The following is a 14,353-nucleotide window of genomic DNA, read 5'->3' on the forward strand; positions in this document are numbered from 1 at the left end:
GGCCACAGAGGCAGGCTGATGGACAGCAAGATGCTATGGAGGGAGGTCACAGCAGCGTGGCCTCACAGGGAGAGATTAAATGCCCAAGGGACGTACGCTGCAATAAGTACATTTGAGAAGAAAGCAGAGATGCATGGACACGAGCACAATATCTGTAGGCAGAGCGGAGACAGTATTGTTGCCCCACTGAAATTAAGAAAGAGAGAAGAAAACCTATCAAGGGCTAAATTCTCATTAGCTTAAAGGTGCCAGGCACTGACCTCTTTTATTCCAGACTTACCTGAGTGCACCAGCTGAGATTCACAGCAGGTGGTTAAGGGCAGGCAGAGCCCTCAGCACATAACCTAGCCAGGCTGTGCTTGTACAGCAGCAGAGCTCAGTTCCATCACTGCAACACAGATGAAAATGTGCCATTAAAAATGTTACACCACTCAGCCCTCCATATATAAAAATGTTTTTTCCGAGATACAATTCACTACAAAAAGAGTTGAGTACATTTCTCTGTCACAGCAAGAAAAATATATATATATATGAGTAGTTGGGTTTAAAGGAGAAGAAAGCATGTGCCCTGTGCTCTGACCCTGGCTTTTGTTTATTGTTTAGATCCTACACCATATTTTTCTTGTTTTCTCCTTCAATTATTTATTAAGGAGAAAAAAAGGAAAAGAGATGGAGAAGGGTTTTCTGTTCTTGTTTGTGCCATTGCTCATGGCTGCTGCTGTGGGAACGCGGCAAACAGCAGCTACCACTGCTTTATTAAAAATAATAAAGCATATCGTTATCATAAAATAGCAATGTGATCAAAAGGATTACTTTCATATGCCCTTGTCTGAGTTTTAGCTGTAAATTAGGGCTCAGATAAAAACGATCTACAGTAGAGCATACAAAGTTTAGAAAAGCTGATATATTTCTACATAAACCATTCCACTAATCTTACATATATATCACAAAACACCACACACACAGAAAGTGGCAATCTCACATATATTGCTTATAGCAAACCTTTTATTCTGTGCTTTATAGATGCACGGGGGTAGATCGGCTCGACTGCACAGTGCAGCTCTGGATGAGGCCCCGCACCGCCTCATGCACAGGAGCACTGCTCCATCTGCTGGGCTCCTGCACGACAGACAGGGCTGGAATATTCACCAAGAGCCATACATTAGAGGCAGACTGATGGCTGACGTTACAGCATTAAATCTGTAAAGTAAGGCAAACGCACAGTGGCTGAACACATGCTGTCCTTCTAGCACGCACTGGGACACAAAGCATGGCCTCGTAAATAGAAGTACCCAAATGTCATGACAGCACACTGTCATCCCCAACTCCTATGTGAGGCTCCATGTAAATTCATACACATACACTGCTGCTCCAGATGTACAACCCCATACAAGTTCAAATCACAGACCCCTCTAAAAACAGATTTCCTAACCATCCCCTTCGGTTAAAACATCATTCCCTGTTTGTAGATAAATCTTTTCCTTCTTTTCAGCTCACAGCACTGAACACTGTTTTCTTACTAATGACTCTCTTCCATTGCTCTCTCTCCCAGCCTCTCAGATACCGACGTGGCAGATTACATAGAAAAAGACAAACCGGAGGTACAGCCAAAACCATACAAGCTTATCAGCTTTTGATCTTTGCACAACAAGCCAGGAGCACTTCTCCCCCCCACACCCCCCCCATTCAGAGAGATCACTGAAGTGGTTGTCTTTCTCTAGTAGCATTACATGGCTTTGCATCAAAATAATGTCTTTAAAATTTCCTACTTAAGAAGAATAGTCAGTGCCTCAAGTGTTTTTTCAAAGCATACTCAATGATTCTAATTAAAAAATAAAAAAATACAAAATCAAGCACTTGCAATTCACTCCCTGTTTCTTATGCTGTTTTCTTCCTGCATTTCTATGAGCTCAGCCAGTAAGAAATACAGGAACTTACTTCTTGGCTTTGTATTCATTCATTTTAGGATATCGTTCCCTTTTACTCCATTCTCCTTGGGGTCGTTCTCCAATAACACAAGGCAGCAACAACTGGACTACAAGTGCTTCAGAACAGCATTAATTTATGTCAGAAATCTCCATGCTGAAAATAAATTAAAATAAATCATTTATGGAGATGTTTTTCTTAACTCAGTGACTAGCAGAGGCTGAGAACAATATCTGAACAGTGGGACTTGGCTCCTTAACCTTAATGCTCATGGATGCTTTCAAACCCAAAAGTGATGAAGTGAACTCTATGTATCCAGGATGCACAGTAAAGAAACAATATTAACACTTCTCCATAGCACTGAGAATTATATTGATGGAGTGACGTCTTGATCAGGAGTCATCTCTGTTGTTTCCATGGGCAAGAGTCAAAAAGAATTTACAAAACCAGCTATCAGCGTGGGAGAAGTTTCATCCAAGAGCAGGCTGATGGATTTCAGATCTGATAAGGAGAATGAGGGAAGAACAGCTTGGAGGGGAAAAAAAGATCAAGACTGCAAGGAAAGAAGGGCAGCAGGGGCAGAAGGGAAATGAGTTACAAGGTGCTTGTGACCACAACAGGAGCAGCAGGAAGTCAGTCAGATAGCTGTGATCCCATAATGGTGGCCTGAAGAACGAGGCACTTGGGGCAAAGGCACCCTAAGCACTGGGAGCACTCAGGCAGAGGATGGGTAGGATATGGTGCCTGTCTCCAGTGCTGGGCAGCGACCACAGCTCTTGTGCCTTTGGGACAGGCCAGGGAGCATAGAAAACACAGTAGCGTGCTTTCCTCTAAACAAATTCAAAACTGAAATGAGTCCCCTTGGTCTGCTGGTTTCCTGGCTTTGGGTCTCTCCCCTCTCCAGCATGTGCTCACCCCAAGGAGAACAAATAGCAGCTTTTAAAGGTGAAACACAACCCAGCCCTGGAGCTGCCAGAAGAAGATAAGAGCCTGAAGGGGAGGCGGGAAGATGGGCAGCCTTTCAGATTTGCAGAAGGTCAGAGCAGGGGCGGAAGGAGGCTGGCATCCTGGCAGGGGCACAAGCTCTGCTCCTCCGCTGCCGCTCCCGCAGCAAACCGTAGCCAAATCCCTTCGGCTGTCAAACGTGCACTATGCTATTGTTAATGATGCTATTACTTACCATATGTTTAGCAGTATGGCTGGCTTGATTCAGCTTATTCAAATGCAGGATTGAACATTTCAGTGTAGCATGCAGCCCTGGGCTCAGGGGGCTTCTGAACTGTGGGAGAAAGCAAAAGCTATTGCAGAGGAGGGAAAATGTTAGTTACTTAACAAGGTCAGTAGCATAAATTCTTATTTTGTTTACTTCAGAGAGCACAGAAGCCAGTGTTTATACCCTGTTTCTGTTAATTACTTTCAGAGGAGGCTGCAAAATCATTTGCTTTCCTACCTAAAATTGTGCTTTATGCTGCTAAGAAGAGCTTCCAGCCATTTCACTGAGGAATGACTGCACTCTGTGGAGAGATAAACGGATTCCTTTATATTGCCATAGATGGGGTCGAGTTGTAACATTCAGAGCCAGCGCTTGCACGGCCTGAAACATTGGTTCAGCCACTTGGAAAGGTGAAGGTTATTTGTAAAATTTAGATTCCAAGCTCAGCTTTTAAACTTGGCCAAAGATTTGGGTTATCTGGGGAGAACTTGTTAAGTGCTGACTTGCTTCAGCTTCTCTCCTAATCATATGTGCTGAAAACTTGTAGCTTCATTTCGATTCCATATAAACTTACAATCCAAATGCTTAAAGAGCAAGGCCTGGTAAACGATGAAAGTAGCTCAGCGTCCCCAAAAACCCTGTAAATAAAGTTGTACTAAAATCCTTCTTGTTTAAAAGATACATAAATCCAAGAATTGTTTCTGTTTGACTTGCTGTAGTGAAGTATATATGATAACCCTACTGTATTCTTGTCCAGCACCATCAGTTTAATTCCCCTGATCTCCCCAATAGCTCTGGTAACCACATACTCACAGCTTGGATTCTGTGGCAGATGTGGCTGCTTTTACAGAAGAATGCAACATTTTAGTTTATTTTTTTCCTGCCAGTATAATATTCTGGCTCTTCCTCGATGTATTCAAGCATAGCTCTGAATCTATAACTGGTCCAATTTCTCGTTTATATTCTGGCAGATCTACTGACAAGAGTTGACAGAAAGGAAACATCTTCATAAACTTATCTTAAAAACACCACGTTACTGGGAGTCCTTAATGAAACCAGTAACACACAGAGCCTGTATAACAGCAGATGATGCCGGCTGATTTGCAGTTTGTCTGAACCATGTAATGAAGAGAAAAGCAAACAGAAGAACTGCAGAAAGGCAACTGTAAGCTAATTACTTTCCAAAGCAGCAAGAAACCTCCACAGATCTCTCCAGCTATTTAAGATCAAATATGATTCAAGTAAGATATTAACTCATCTCAGAATAAACTGTACTAGTTCAACGCCCATGAACGCCTTTGCTACCCATGGTTTCCAAGGAACAGGCATGGCAGTAATTAGTGGGGCATGAAAATCAATTCTGATGACTCAAAAGGCAGTCTTTGAGTGTGGAAATGACAATTCCGAGAATAACAAGGATACACTCTGCATGCAGAACAAGACAAACTCCTCCTTTGACCAGTAACACACTTGTGTTACACCATCCTTTCAAACCAAGCAAGATGTAGCCAAGCACTCAACTGCTATTGAGCAACAATCCAAAACAATTCCAATTAAAGGTCTAGAAACATCACATTCTACCACACAGTAGATGGCAGGGAAGTAGTTCATATCTGATTTCAGTGGATCTTCACAACAGAAAGCTCATCAGCTTCCCAGGGAATAAAAGGTGCTTCAGCAGAGAAGAGCAGCCATCGAGTAAATGTGCAGCAAGAACTGTGAACAAAGCAGCAAGTCTTTTTGCAAACACCACCACGTGCTGTCTGTAGATAGGACTGTAATCTATCCAGAGCATCGCTAGCCTGAGAGGCTCCTATTTCACAAGAGCCCATGCACAGGCAGCCCTGAGAGGCCCCTAATCAATGGATAGCACAGGGATGGTTCCCGCAGTACAAGATCTCAGCTGAAACAGAAAATCTGCCTTTTTCAGAGCGCTGCAAGGTTGAGGTGCTTTGTAGCACACAGAAAGCCATCAGTAAGTAACTGGATGTCTTTATCATTGTGAGCCAATACAGCACAACCATTTGCAAACAGCACATCAGGAGTTGCCTTTGTTACTTTTACTTTTGCTGCAGATGTGGGGCCACAAGCACCATGCCAAATAATGGAGAAGCTAATCCTCCACCCACCTGTAATTGCACAGGCAGCAAAATGTTCTCAAGGGGACCACAGAGGGATCTGAAAGTATGGTGCCCCAGCACCATACAAAACTATTGATTACTGAGGACAGGGAGAGAGCAATACTCCCCAAAATATATTTTAATAGACATTTCCTTTGGGTCAAGATTTTAGGGCCCAGCTTAGAAAGGTAAAAGGCAAGAAGTGCGAGCATGAACAGATGCAAAAGGATCTGGGACCAAAATAAATAAACCAAGAAACAAACCTCCTCTCCACCCCCCCCAAGAAAAACACCAAAAATATATATCCACAAGAGGAAAAAAGGGGGAAAAAAAAAATAAAGAAAGAAATGCCTCAGACCTTAAAGTAGTAACTTAATAGTAACAGGCTGTTCTTTAGGAAAAATACTTCTTTGATCTCTCCTAGCTCTGCCTATGGGTGTGCTATCCCAAGCATTTCAAAGAAACCTCTTATCATTGTGTACCTGCCTGGGAGAAATCATACCACTGAAGGAACAAAAAGGTTGATTGTTATTTTAATTGAATTTGTTTTCAATTTATTTTCAAGCTGTCTGGGGGAAACCTTTTACACGCACATTGTTTGATTTGTTTTTAACTTCAGTTCCATTATCTTAATAATGAAGCTTTTAAGGCATTTAAAGGAGCCTGTTTGTCAAAAAAAAAGTTACTCACATTGATCAGATCAATACACACGAAAGTGCCTGAAAGCAGGAAATAAACATGGATTTAACAAAAAGCCGGTGTGATTTTACAGAAAGAGGGTTTTGTGGTGACCTCAGCGGCTCAGCATGATTCACAGACGTGATCTCTGCCAACACACACATCCATGAGCTAATGTGCCAGGGGATTATTCTCCAGCCGCCGCTAATGCGGGCTGCCCGCATGTGGTCTCCATTTCAAAGGTGCCGAATGCATCCAAGCTCCCCCTGCTCCCAGTGCTAAGCTCTGGGACAAACCCTGACAGAAGGACTCCTTCAGTAAGATTAACAGTAAATCCAGGATTAGTGCTACAAGAGGTTAATTAGTTTTCCAGGTAGTTAGCTAATAGTTCTTTTCAATTTTATAACAAGCAAGCAGTGCATGAGCCGTGGAGCTGCAGGTGAGGGCACCCTGCTGAAAGGGCTTTTGGGCAGTCCTGAATCGCAATACCTCCTTGTAGAATCATTAAGGTTGGAAAAGTCCTCAGGGATAATATAGTCCAACCATCCAACTACCACCAATGCTGCCTGCTAATCCATGTACCACATCTATGTATTACTGTAACACCTCCAGGATGGTGACTCCAACCACTCCCTGGGCAGCCTGTGCCAGTGCCAAACACGCTCTCAGAGAATTTCTCACAGAATCACACAGAATCACAGAATTACCCGGGTTGGAAGGGACCTCAAGGATCATGTAGTTCCAACCCCCCTGCCTGGCAGGGCCACCAAACATACATCTTTACTACATCAGGTTGCCCAGGGCCCCGTCCAACCTGGTCTTGAACACCTCCAAGGACGGGGCATCCACAACCTCCCTGGGCAGCCTGTTCCAGGGCCTAACCACTCTCCCAGTGAAGAACTTCCCCCTAACATCCAACCTAAATCTTCCCTCTTTTAACTTAAAACCATTTCCATGTGTCCTCCCCAGTATCCATCCTCCTCCCATGCCATCCCATTATGTTGCCTTGAAAGCTATATAGGATACTCCTGCTCCAGACAGAAGCAAGCAATGGCTGCTTCGTGTACTTACCCCCTGCAATGCATACTCTTCTCCTTGAACACATCAAATTAGGCAGAAAGCATTATTGCAGAAGAAACAGGGAACTTTTTCATAAGAGTGTGCTTTTGTGTTGAGACAAAAAGGGTTTAAAGCTGAACTTTCTACTAGAGAGCTTCCTTCTCCCAGTGATACATGCTTTGTTTCTTAAAGATGCTGGGAGCCTTCTGACACTTGGAAACAGTTTTCTCTTAATAATATAAAAAGTCCCAGCTAATCTTTTAATGATGATCATCTTGATGCAGTCACAGCTTGGCTGTATCCAAGTTTGCCTGTACTGCAACAGCAACTTAGGCCCAGCTCTTGCGTTCTATTTGCATTTGTGAATGAAACTCATTATTTCATTTCCATGGTAGCAAAACAGCTGGGCAGCATTAGACAGACAGACTTAATTTTATCTTATTTATTTCACTAGAGATCTATTTTCTGAACAAGAAATTTCTTGAAAAGCAAAAATGAAAGAACCAAAATGACTTGTAATGAGTGGGCTCTGTCACTCCCTTCCCCTTTCATTGCTGTGGATTTCATCAGACAACCCATACAGGTAGCCATAAGAGCAGAAATGTTGATCTAGATGCCCTGGGCCAAGTTTAAATCCAGGGCACAGCAAAGGGAAGCTTCACTTGACAGCACTGGGAAACTCTCCAAACTGCAGTAGCATTGTATATTCAGTGCCTGGTTACAACTTCTTAGCGTAATATCACAGAATCATATAATAGAATCAAGTAAGGTTGGAAAGGACCAGTAAGATTATCTGTCCAACCATCAACCCATCCCCACCATGCACAGTATCCAGTGGGACAGGGTGAAAGCCAGCATGGAGCAGCAGCTCCAGCTCTATATGCAGCAACTTTATCCATACCACCTGATGACAGCATTGAAGCACTCTGTCCTTAGGTTGCTACATTTTTACCTATATTAGGAGCTCTTAAATGTGCAAGCAGTCCCACTGAGAGAAATAAAAGCCTCGTGTAGAATTAGATGTGCAGAAAGGCTGGTATCTGTGCTCTTCCAGCTGGAAGCCCTTCCTTGCTGCCTTTCTCCACTCCTACTTAGCAGCCAGCTGAGTAGCATGGTTATTACCATCTCCCCCATCCCTCAAGTATGTGCACAGGGCACAGCCATGGGTCCCACTCTGGGCCGAGAGCAGCACACCTGCACACCAACCTCCTCAACCATCGCTACTCTCCCACTTCTTCTTTAATTTCTGCTCCCTGCCATTCACAGCAGTGAACAATGATGCATTACAGTTTCCAGGTGCCTAAGGCTCGGAGAGCTTTCCTAGATATAATCAACAGAGAATAAGAATTTTACATTGAAAGCCAATGCCAACATCCCTGCAGTGATAACCATCCCTGTATAATTAAAATGAACATTTCATGAAATGCCATCTCTAAGCAGCATATTTTAGATTAAAAAATAATAATAATAATAACAAACCCAACCATTTCCCAGATCAAAAGAAGAGAATTATAATTGGGAAAGGGTGGAGGTGGGGGAGGACAGTGCGACAGCCCCAAGAATTATTGCTATTATTACAAGGCAAAGTTTGCTAAAATGCCAACTGCTCGCCCACAGTGGAAGGAAGCACCAGTTTACTTGTTAATCGCCTTAATTAATTAACTGGCATTGTCCTGGATTTCCTGAAGCTGAGTTTACTGTGGGAATCAATTTTCAAGAGCTTCCAGAAAGAAAATTTAAATTTCTGCTTAAAGACTTTACAGATTAGCAAACAAGAACCCGCATCCAAACCATTTGGACAAAATCACAGCCGTGATTTAAGGACATGCAGCCCTTTTTTCCATGGAGTCTGCTGTGATCAGCTGAACAGACCGACTGAACAGCACAAACTGAAAGAACCAAAATGACTTGTAATGAGTGGGCTCTGTCACTCCCTTCCCCTTTCATTGCTGAAATAATCCCTCTTGGAACTACAGCAGCTCGTCTAGGAAAGCAAAGCAAAGCATGCTTCTCAAGCTTGGGACATTGTTGCTCCCAGTGTCAAAAGTGCAGCAGCAGCATCCTTCTTGCAGCTATGCCAACACATGCAATAACCTGCACTATTCCCTTCACTTCATGTCAGACTTCTCCCATCTCACAGAATACCCAACCTGAGCTCCATGTCCCGGTTTAAAAGCTGCTTCCAGGGTCAGCAATTCCCACTCTGTGAGCTTGACTACTGATTTCTGCTTGGCCACAGTGAAACAGATCTTAAAGAGAAGATATCTGTTACACAAAACAGTAACTACAAATGCACACACGTACACACTGCACTGAGTGACAAAGTCAAGAGCAATTGCAGGCATGGGTTGATGGTTAGACTGGATGATCTTACTGGTCTTTCCAACCTTAACAATTCTATGAGTCTATGATTCTCACACCTTAAAATCAAGCATTTTTTTTCCCCTGCAGTTCATCAGGACCTTTGTTTCCTGGAGCTCTGCAGAAGACTGTGGTGCATGATGGTATTCACTTTACTTTGTCCATCTAGGTCTGGCACCTTCAGTTCCCTTTGTGATCAAGGGGGCTCTCAAGTTTCCTTTCACATTCACTGCCATAGATACCTATTTTTGGACAGCGCTATGAAGTGCCCATTTCCATCCACTGACTGCACTAGAAGCAGCTTGTGTCCAAACAAAGCTACATCAGGTTAGACGACACTAAATGATACACTGCAAATAAATACAGTATAACATGTATGACCTTATTAAAGTGCTCCAGCAGCAAAACACCACCACATAAATATGGAAGCGCATACTTCTTTGAATAATGGATTTTAAGAGCTAATTTTGATGTCAGATTCTGCTCTTACATGTGTGCAACAAGACAAGAGGGAATAAGAGGCTCTCCCAGCTCTCTGTAATGAACAGCTTGATGGAATCAGCTCCTTCCAAAAAGAGGCACACAGATGGTTATTCCCTTCTACAGCGTGGTCAGCACTACAAAATGAGAGTAGAAAATGAATATCAACATTTCATCCCCTTTCTGGCAAGGGGGGGAGGAGAAGATCACAGCTACACTTTCCTTCTCTGCTTTACAAAATGGCTCTTTTCAGAATGGAAAAGTTTTCCTCAAGAAAACTAAAGTCTGTGGAACAAAGACTCAGCAAATGCACAAAAAGGACAAGTCTGAAGAGATGGAAACAGGAAAATTCATGATTTCATAAATGTGGGAAACTTGGTAACTTGTCCCAGTGTGTGGCAACACAGTTGGCTCCCACCCTGTCTTTACTCTGAGATAGGTCCGTATTTTGGGAGTGGGACAAGGAAGGTGAAGCCTTTCTTCGCCCTCAGAAGTTCTTCTATTCATTACCAAACTACTCAGGTGATATCTGAACAATCCTGAGCAGCAGGTGAAATAGCACCAGACATCAGCGGAGCTCTCCAGAGTTATGGGGCTTTGCCCCACCTCATCTCCACCGACACCAAGTCTTGCCTGATGATCTGTACTTTCCTGTGCAAAAATACTGTAGCACTGACACAGAGGCATGGATAAGTCATATGCTGGCCCACTACACAGCCTAACGTTTGGTTTGGCTCCATCACTTAAGCTGACACACACATCTTTCTTTGATTTTCTTTCAGCAGCCCCTCCATTTTTCCAGCACCCCTCCTCTCCCACTGCCCCACTATCCTCCATCATCACTCAACCCACTGCACACACATACCCCATTCACCAAAGGGCTTCACGAGGTGCCCCACTCCGGACACATGGACCCCTAGCCAGGAAGCATTCTACCTTACTATGCAAGTTAGCAAAGCAAAAATCAGTGGGGTTATCAAACAGGACATAGTAGACCCAACTCAGTCCACAGAATAAAGCAGAGGATGATGTAGTCATGTCACATTCAGCTTTTTTATGTAGACATGTACTGCCTCCTGTAGCAATGACCCAGCCTATTAGACCCACTCAGCCTTTCTTTCACCTTTTTAGCCACCAGTCATTGATAATCTGTGCCATTAATCCTGCCTGTCACTAAAGCTGCAGCGCATACCTGCACATCGCAGTACAGTGGCTGAATATACCGCATGAGAGCAAGAATCTTCCTAATGGATTTCTGCAGTGAGAGTGGTAAATGGGGGTGTTCCCAGCTCCATATATCCTAGTGAGAGGTAATGAACAGCACTCCCAGAGCATTTTGCTAATAACCTCAAATAGAGTGAAGAGTTCAGCTGGGAGGGGTGATTTTTTTTTTATTTTATTTTTTCTTTTGGTAAAAGTTTGATGAGCTTTCAGAATCCAATATTTCAGAGCTTGCTCATTGCTAATTAAGGGTTAGTACACTAAATTAGCAGTAAATTAACTTTCATTTCTCTGCTAGTACACTAGAGCTGCAGGAAATTACCCAAATTATTCAGGTAGTGACATTCATCACTGGGTGGAATGACTGTAGCTTAAACAAGATTTAGTGCTACTCTGTAGCTAATATTCACAGCTGCAGTAGCAAGAGGCAAGCACTCTCATTCACAGTAGCTTTGACAGCGTAGGTGCCAAAGTAGGGCACCTGAGCTGTTCATCTGAGCTGCTGATTATTGAGGCAATGGGACAGGACAGACCTTGCATTGCTGAGAGAACACCGCATGCTTGGGGTGCTAACAGAGAGGCACCTGGACAGTGGCTGCAAGTGGCTGAGTGACACCATAAAATGAAACCACCACCCCAAAAATATCTCTGCGCATTTGCTGGAGATAATTGATGCTGGTGCAGCATCACTCCAAACCGGTCGTAAAGTTCCATCTGTAGCTGCAGCTCTGCAGACAGTTCATAATTATGTTTAATAATACAATCCCCAATTTCCAGGGAGGCTTTGAGGATCTCTGCGCATTTGTCTAAGTGATGAGCATTTTATGCAGGGCTTAGGAGCTTACCTTGGGGAATGGATGGCTCCAGAGCTGCTGAACGCCTTCAGAGTTCTCCTCAACCGCCTTCCAGGTACACTGAACGATAACAGCTCAAGGAATCTACTTCCAAAGAAGCTTCTGATGGTCACTGAGAGGTGGTGGATACCTTACCACAGCCACACCCCCGCACTGACCATCCTCAATCTGCCAATCTTCGCAGACACGGGTCCATGAGTTCTCTGGACAAGTAGTACCCAGAGGATGCCCCATTCCATTGTCCTGCTTCATCACCAGCCATCTATCTGTAGCACCTCCCTAGTAGGAACTCAAGCCAACAGGAACCATTTAGGAAGAAGAAGACGGTAACAAAGTGAAGAGATGGAGACACTGAAGAAAAAAAGTGCTGATGCTTTCCAATTCACAAAGGCTGCATATCAATGACCAAAAGGCTTTAATATGTGAGAAGAAACCCTTCAAGATGCCATTTTACCCTTGACTATTAAGAACACAGTCAGTTTATAAAAGGCATGTGGCTGAATAGACACAGCCATGCAAACAACAGGACATTATCCCATTTAATCACAAAGAAGCTCATGTGCTGTCTGAAGCTTTGTGCAGAATGGCAGCAGGGGTTTTAAAAGCTATTTTTGACTTCTCCAGCAATCAGACTGGGGGGAATGAGATGTCCCCCCTGCAAATCAAGTCCAAATGTGATGCAGGCACATTTTTAAGTTCACAAATAGGGATTTCTGATGCCACTGCTATTAATTTTCACTCTTCTGGCTCTGTTCCTTGTCTGCTGCTGGCAATCACTGTGGGATCAAGAATGAGTCTCAAAACAGGAGGAACAGACAGTTGTCTAGTTGTGCTTTTTACATTCTCTCACACGCAGCCCTGAGCAGGGATGAGAATGCATATCTTAATTAACTGTGGCCCTCCACAAACAGCCTGGGGCAGGTTTTCATAGCTATTGGCTTCTGGCTGGACAACTGGCAAGCAGACTCTTACTGCCTGGAAACAAAGGCACTGCAAAAAGCCAGTAAGTTAAATCAATGTTCTATTAATTCATTTTTAAAGTCTCATAGGAACATAGCGCTCTTTGTCCAAAAATGTTCCAGAGTTTTAACAGCTGCACTGCTAGCACGTGGAGCAGAGAACAGGCTTCTCAGGTGTCCCAGTGGACAGGAACAGTGGTTTCTTCCATGTAATATCTATCAGGCCTTGCAAAAAGCTGCTATCAGCCCACCCTTAAGATGAAGAACCACCAGCTTGCTGTCCTATGAAGAGCCACTAACACGAAAGAAGCAAGCCTCCATCTTCCTGGAAATGAAGAACAGTTTGCGTCTTTCCCTTCTTTACTGCTCAAGGAACAGGCTCCCTGCATGTGTGCTGAGCAGTGTCATGTTTAACATTATCTCCCCTGTCACCACTAAGCAGTTGTTCCTGAGGAGCAATAAAAAAGGAGCCTATTTATTGCTCCTTTAAACCTGAAAAGAAGAATGAGTTCTACACAGTGTTCTCAAGGAGTTGCCTCCAGGAATGAAAGCTGCTCTTCTGCCTACTCCTTGCTCTGCCAGCTGACATAGAGGGGGCAGCAAGGTAACCGAGGCACCTACAGCTCCTGCATCCTTGGGAAGGTGGTAACAGTAGATTGGCTGTAAGAAGGGACAGACTCTTCAGCAGGGTCTATAGCGACAGGACAAGGGGAAATGGTTTCAAACGAAACAGGAAATTCAGACTGGATATAAGGAAGAAGTATTTCACAGTAAGAGCAATGAGGCACTGGCCAGGCTGCCCAGAGAAGTGGTGGATGCCCCATTCATGGAGACACAAGGTCAGGCTGGATGGTCTCAGCACCTGATGGAGCTGTAGGTGCCCCTGTTCACTGCAGGAGGATTGGACTAGATGGTCTTTAAGGACCCCTTCCAACTCAAATGATTTTGCGATATTCCTCAGTAGCTCACACAGCCTGTGTTGTAGGACCAGGAGATCAGAAACCCCATTTTGCAGAGGACTGAGGCTGTTGTTGCAGTTTCTATAAGCTCACCCAGGAGGACTGCACAGAGCCAAGAACAGACCACAGGATTCTGACGTGCCAAGTTACCATCTCTCTATTAGGCTAAACTGTCCGACAAGCACAAAGTGTCTCAGAGCACAATTTTTGGGCACAGAACAGGAACTGCACAGAGCAGAGCATCTGTGCCGGCTCCATATGCTGGGCTCAGCCTGTTCTGACTCTGCCTGCTCATCTGCACCCTCCCTTATTCCCAGAGGGTTCTCTCCAACCAAACACCACTGTGCATTTTGGAAGGATTTCCATCCCATGGGTATTTCATACACATTTTTAACTTTACACGCGTTTCTGAAAGAAGAGGGAAAAAAAAGCAATGAATGTCTTGCAATGACAAATAACGTATGCTGTGACAACGGAAAATATGCAGTATCTTATTAACAGAAGCTGTACAACTAGTCTTTAG

At 43.9% G+C, this 14,353-nt stretch overlaps 1 protein-coding gene across 20 annotated transcripts in view; it reads right to left on the reverse strand.

Annotated features, from left to right (window-relative positions):
- Window positions 1-14,353, reverse strand: part of LOC107319941 (uncharacterized) — a 224,946-nt gene that overhangs the window by 67,024 nt on the left and 143,569 nt on the right. For 13 of the 20 annotated variants that reach the window (XM_085516785.1, XM_085516786.1, XM_085516777.1 and 10 more), the window contains 4 exons: window positions 3,107-3,205; window positions 1,939-2,082; window positions 1,003-1,200; window positions 281-388 (listed from right to left, as the gene is read on the reverse strand). The gene's annotated coding sequence lies outside the window, so the exon portion shown is untranslated. Of the gene's footprint in view, window positions 1-280; window positions 389-1,002; window positions 1,201-1,938; window positions 2,083-3,106; window positions 3,225-11,903; window positions 12,032-14,353 lie in introns of those variants that run through there. The other 7 variants (XM_085516780.1, XM_085516773.1, XM_085516784.1 and 4 more) reach the window with 4 other exon arrangements.

Source organism: Coturnix japonica, chromosome 15 (genome assembly GCF_054131305.1).
Source record: "Coturnix japonica strain WE chromosome 15, WE-NBRP24, whole genome shotgun sequence".
In the NCBI taxonomy this organism is placed as follows: domain Eukaryota; kingdom Metazoa; phylum Chordata; class Aves; order Galliformes; family Phasianidae; genus Coturnix; species Coturnix japonica.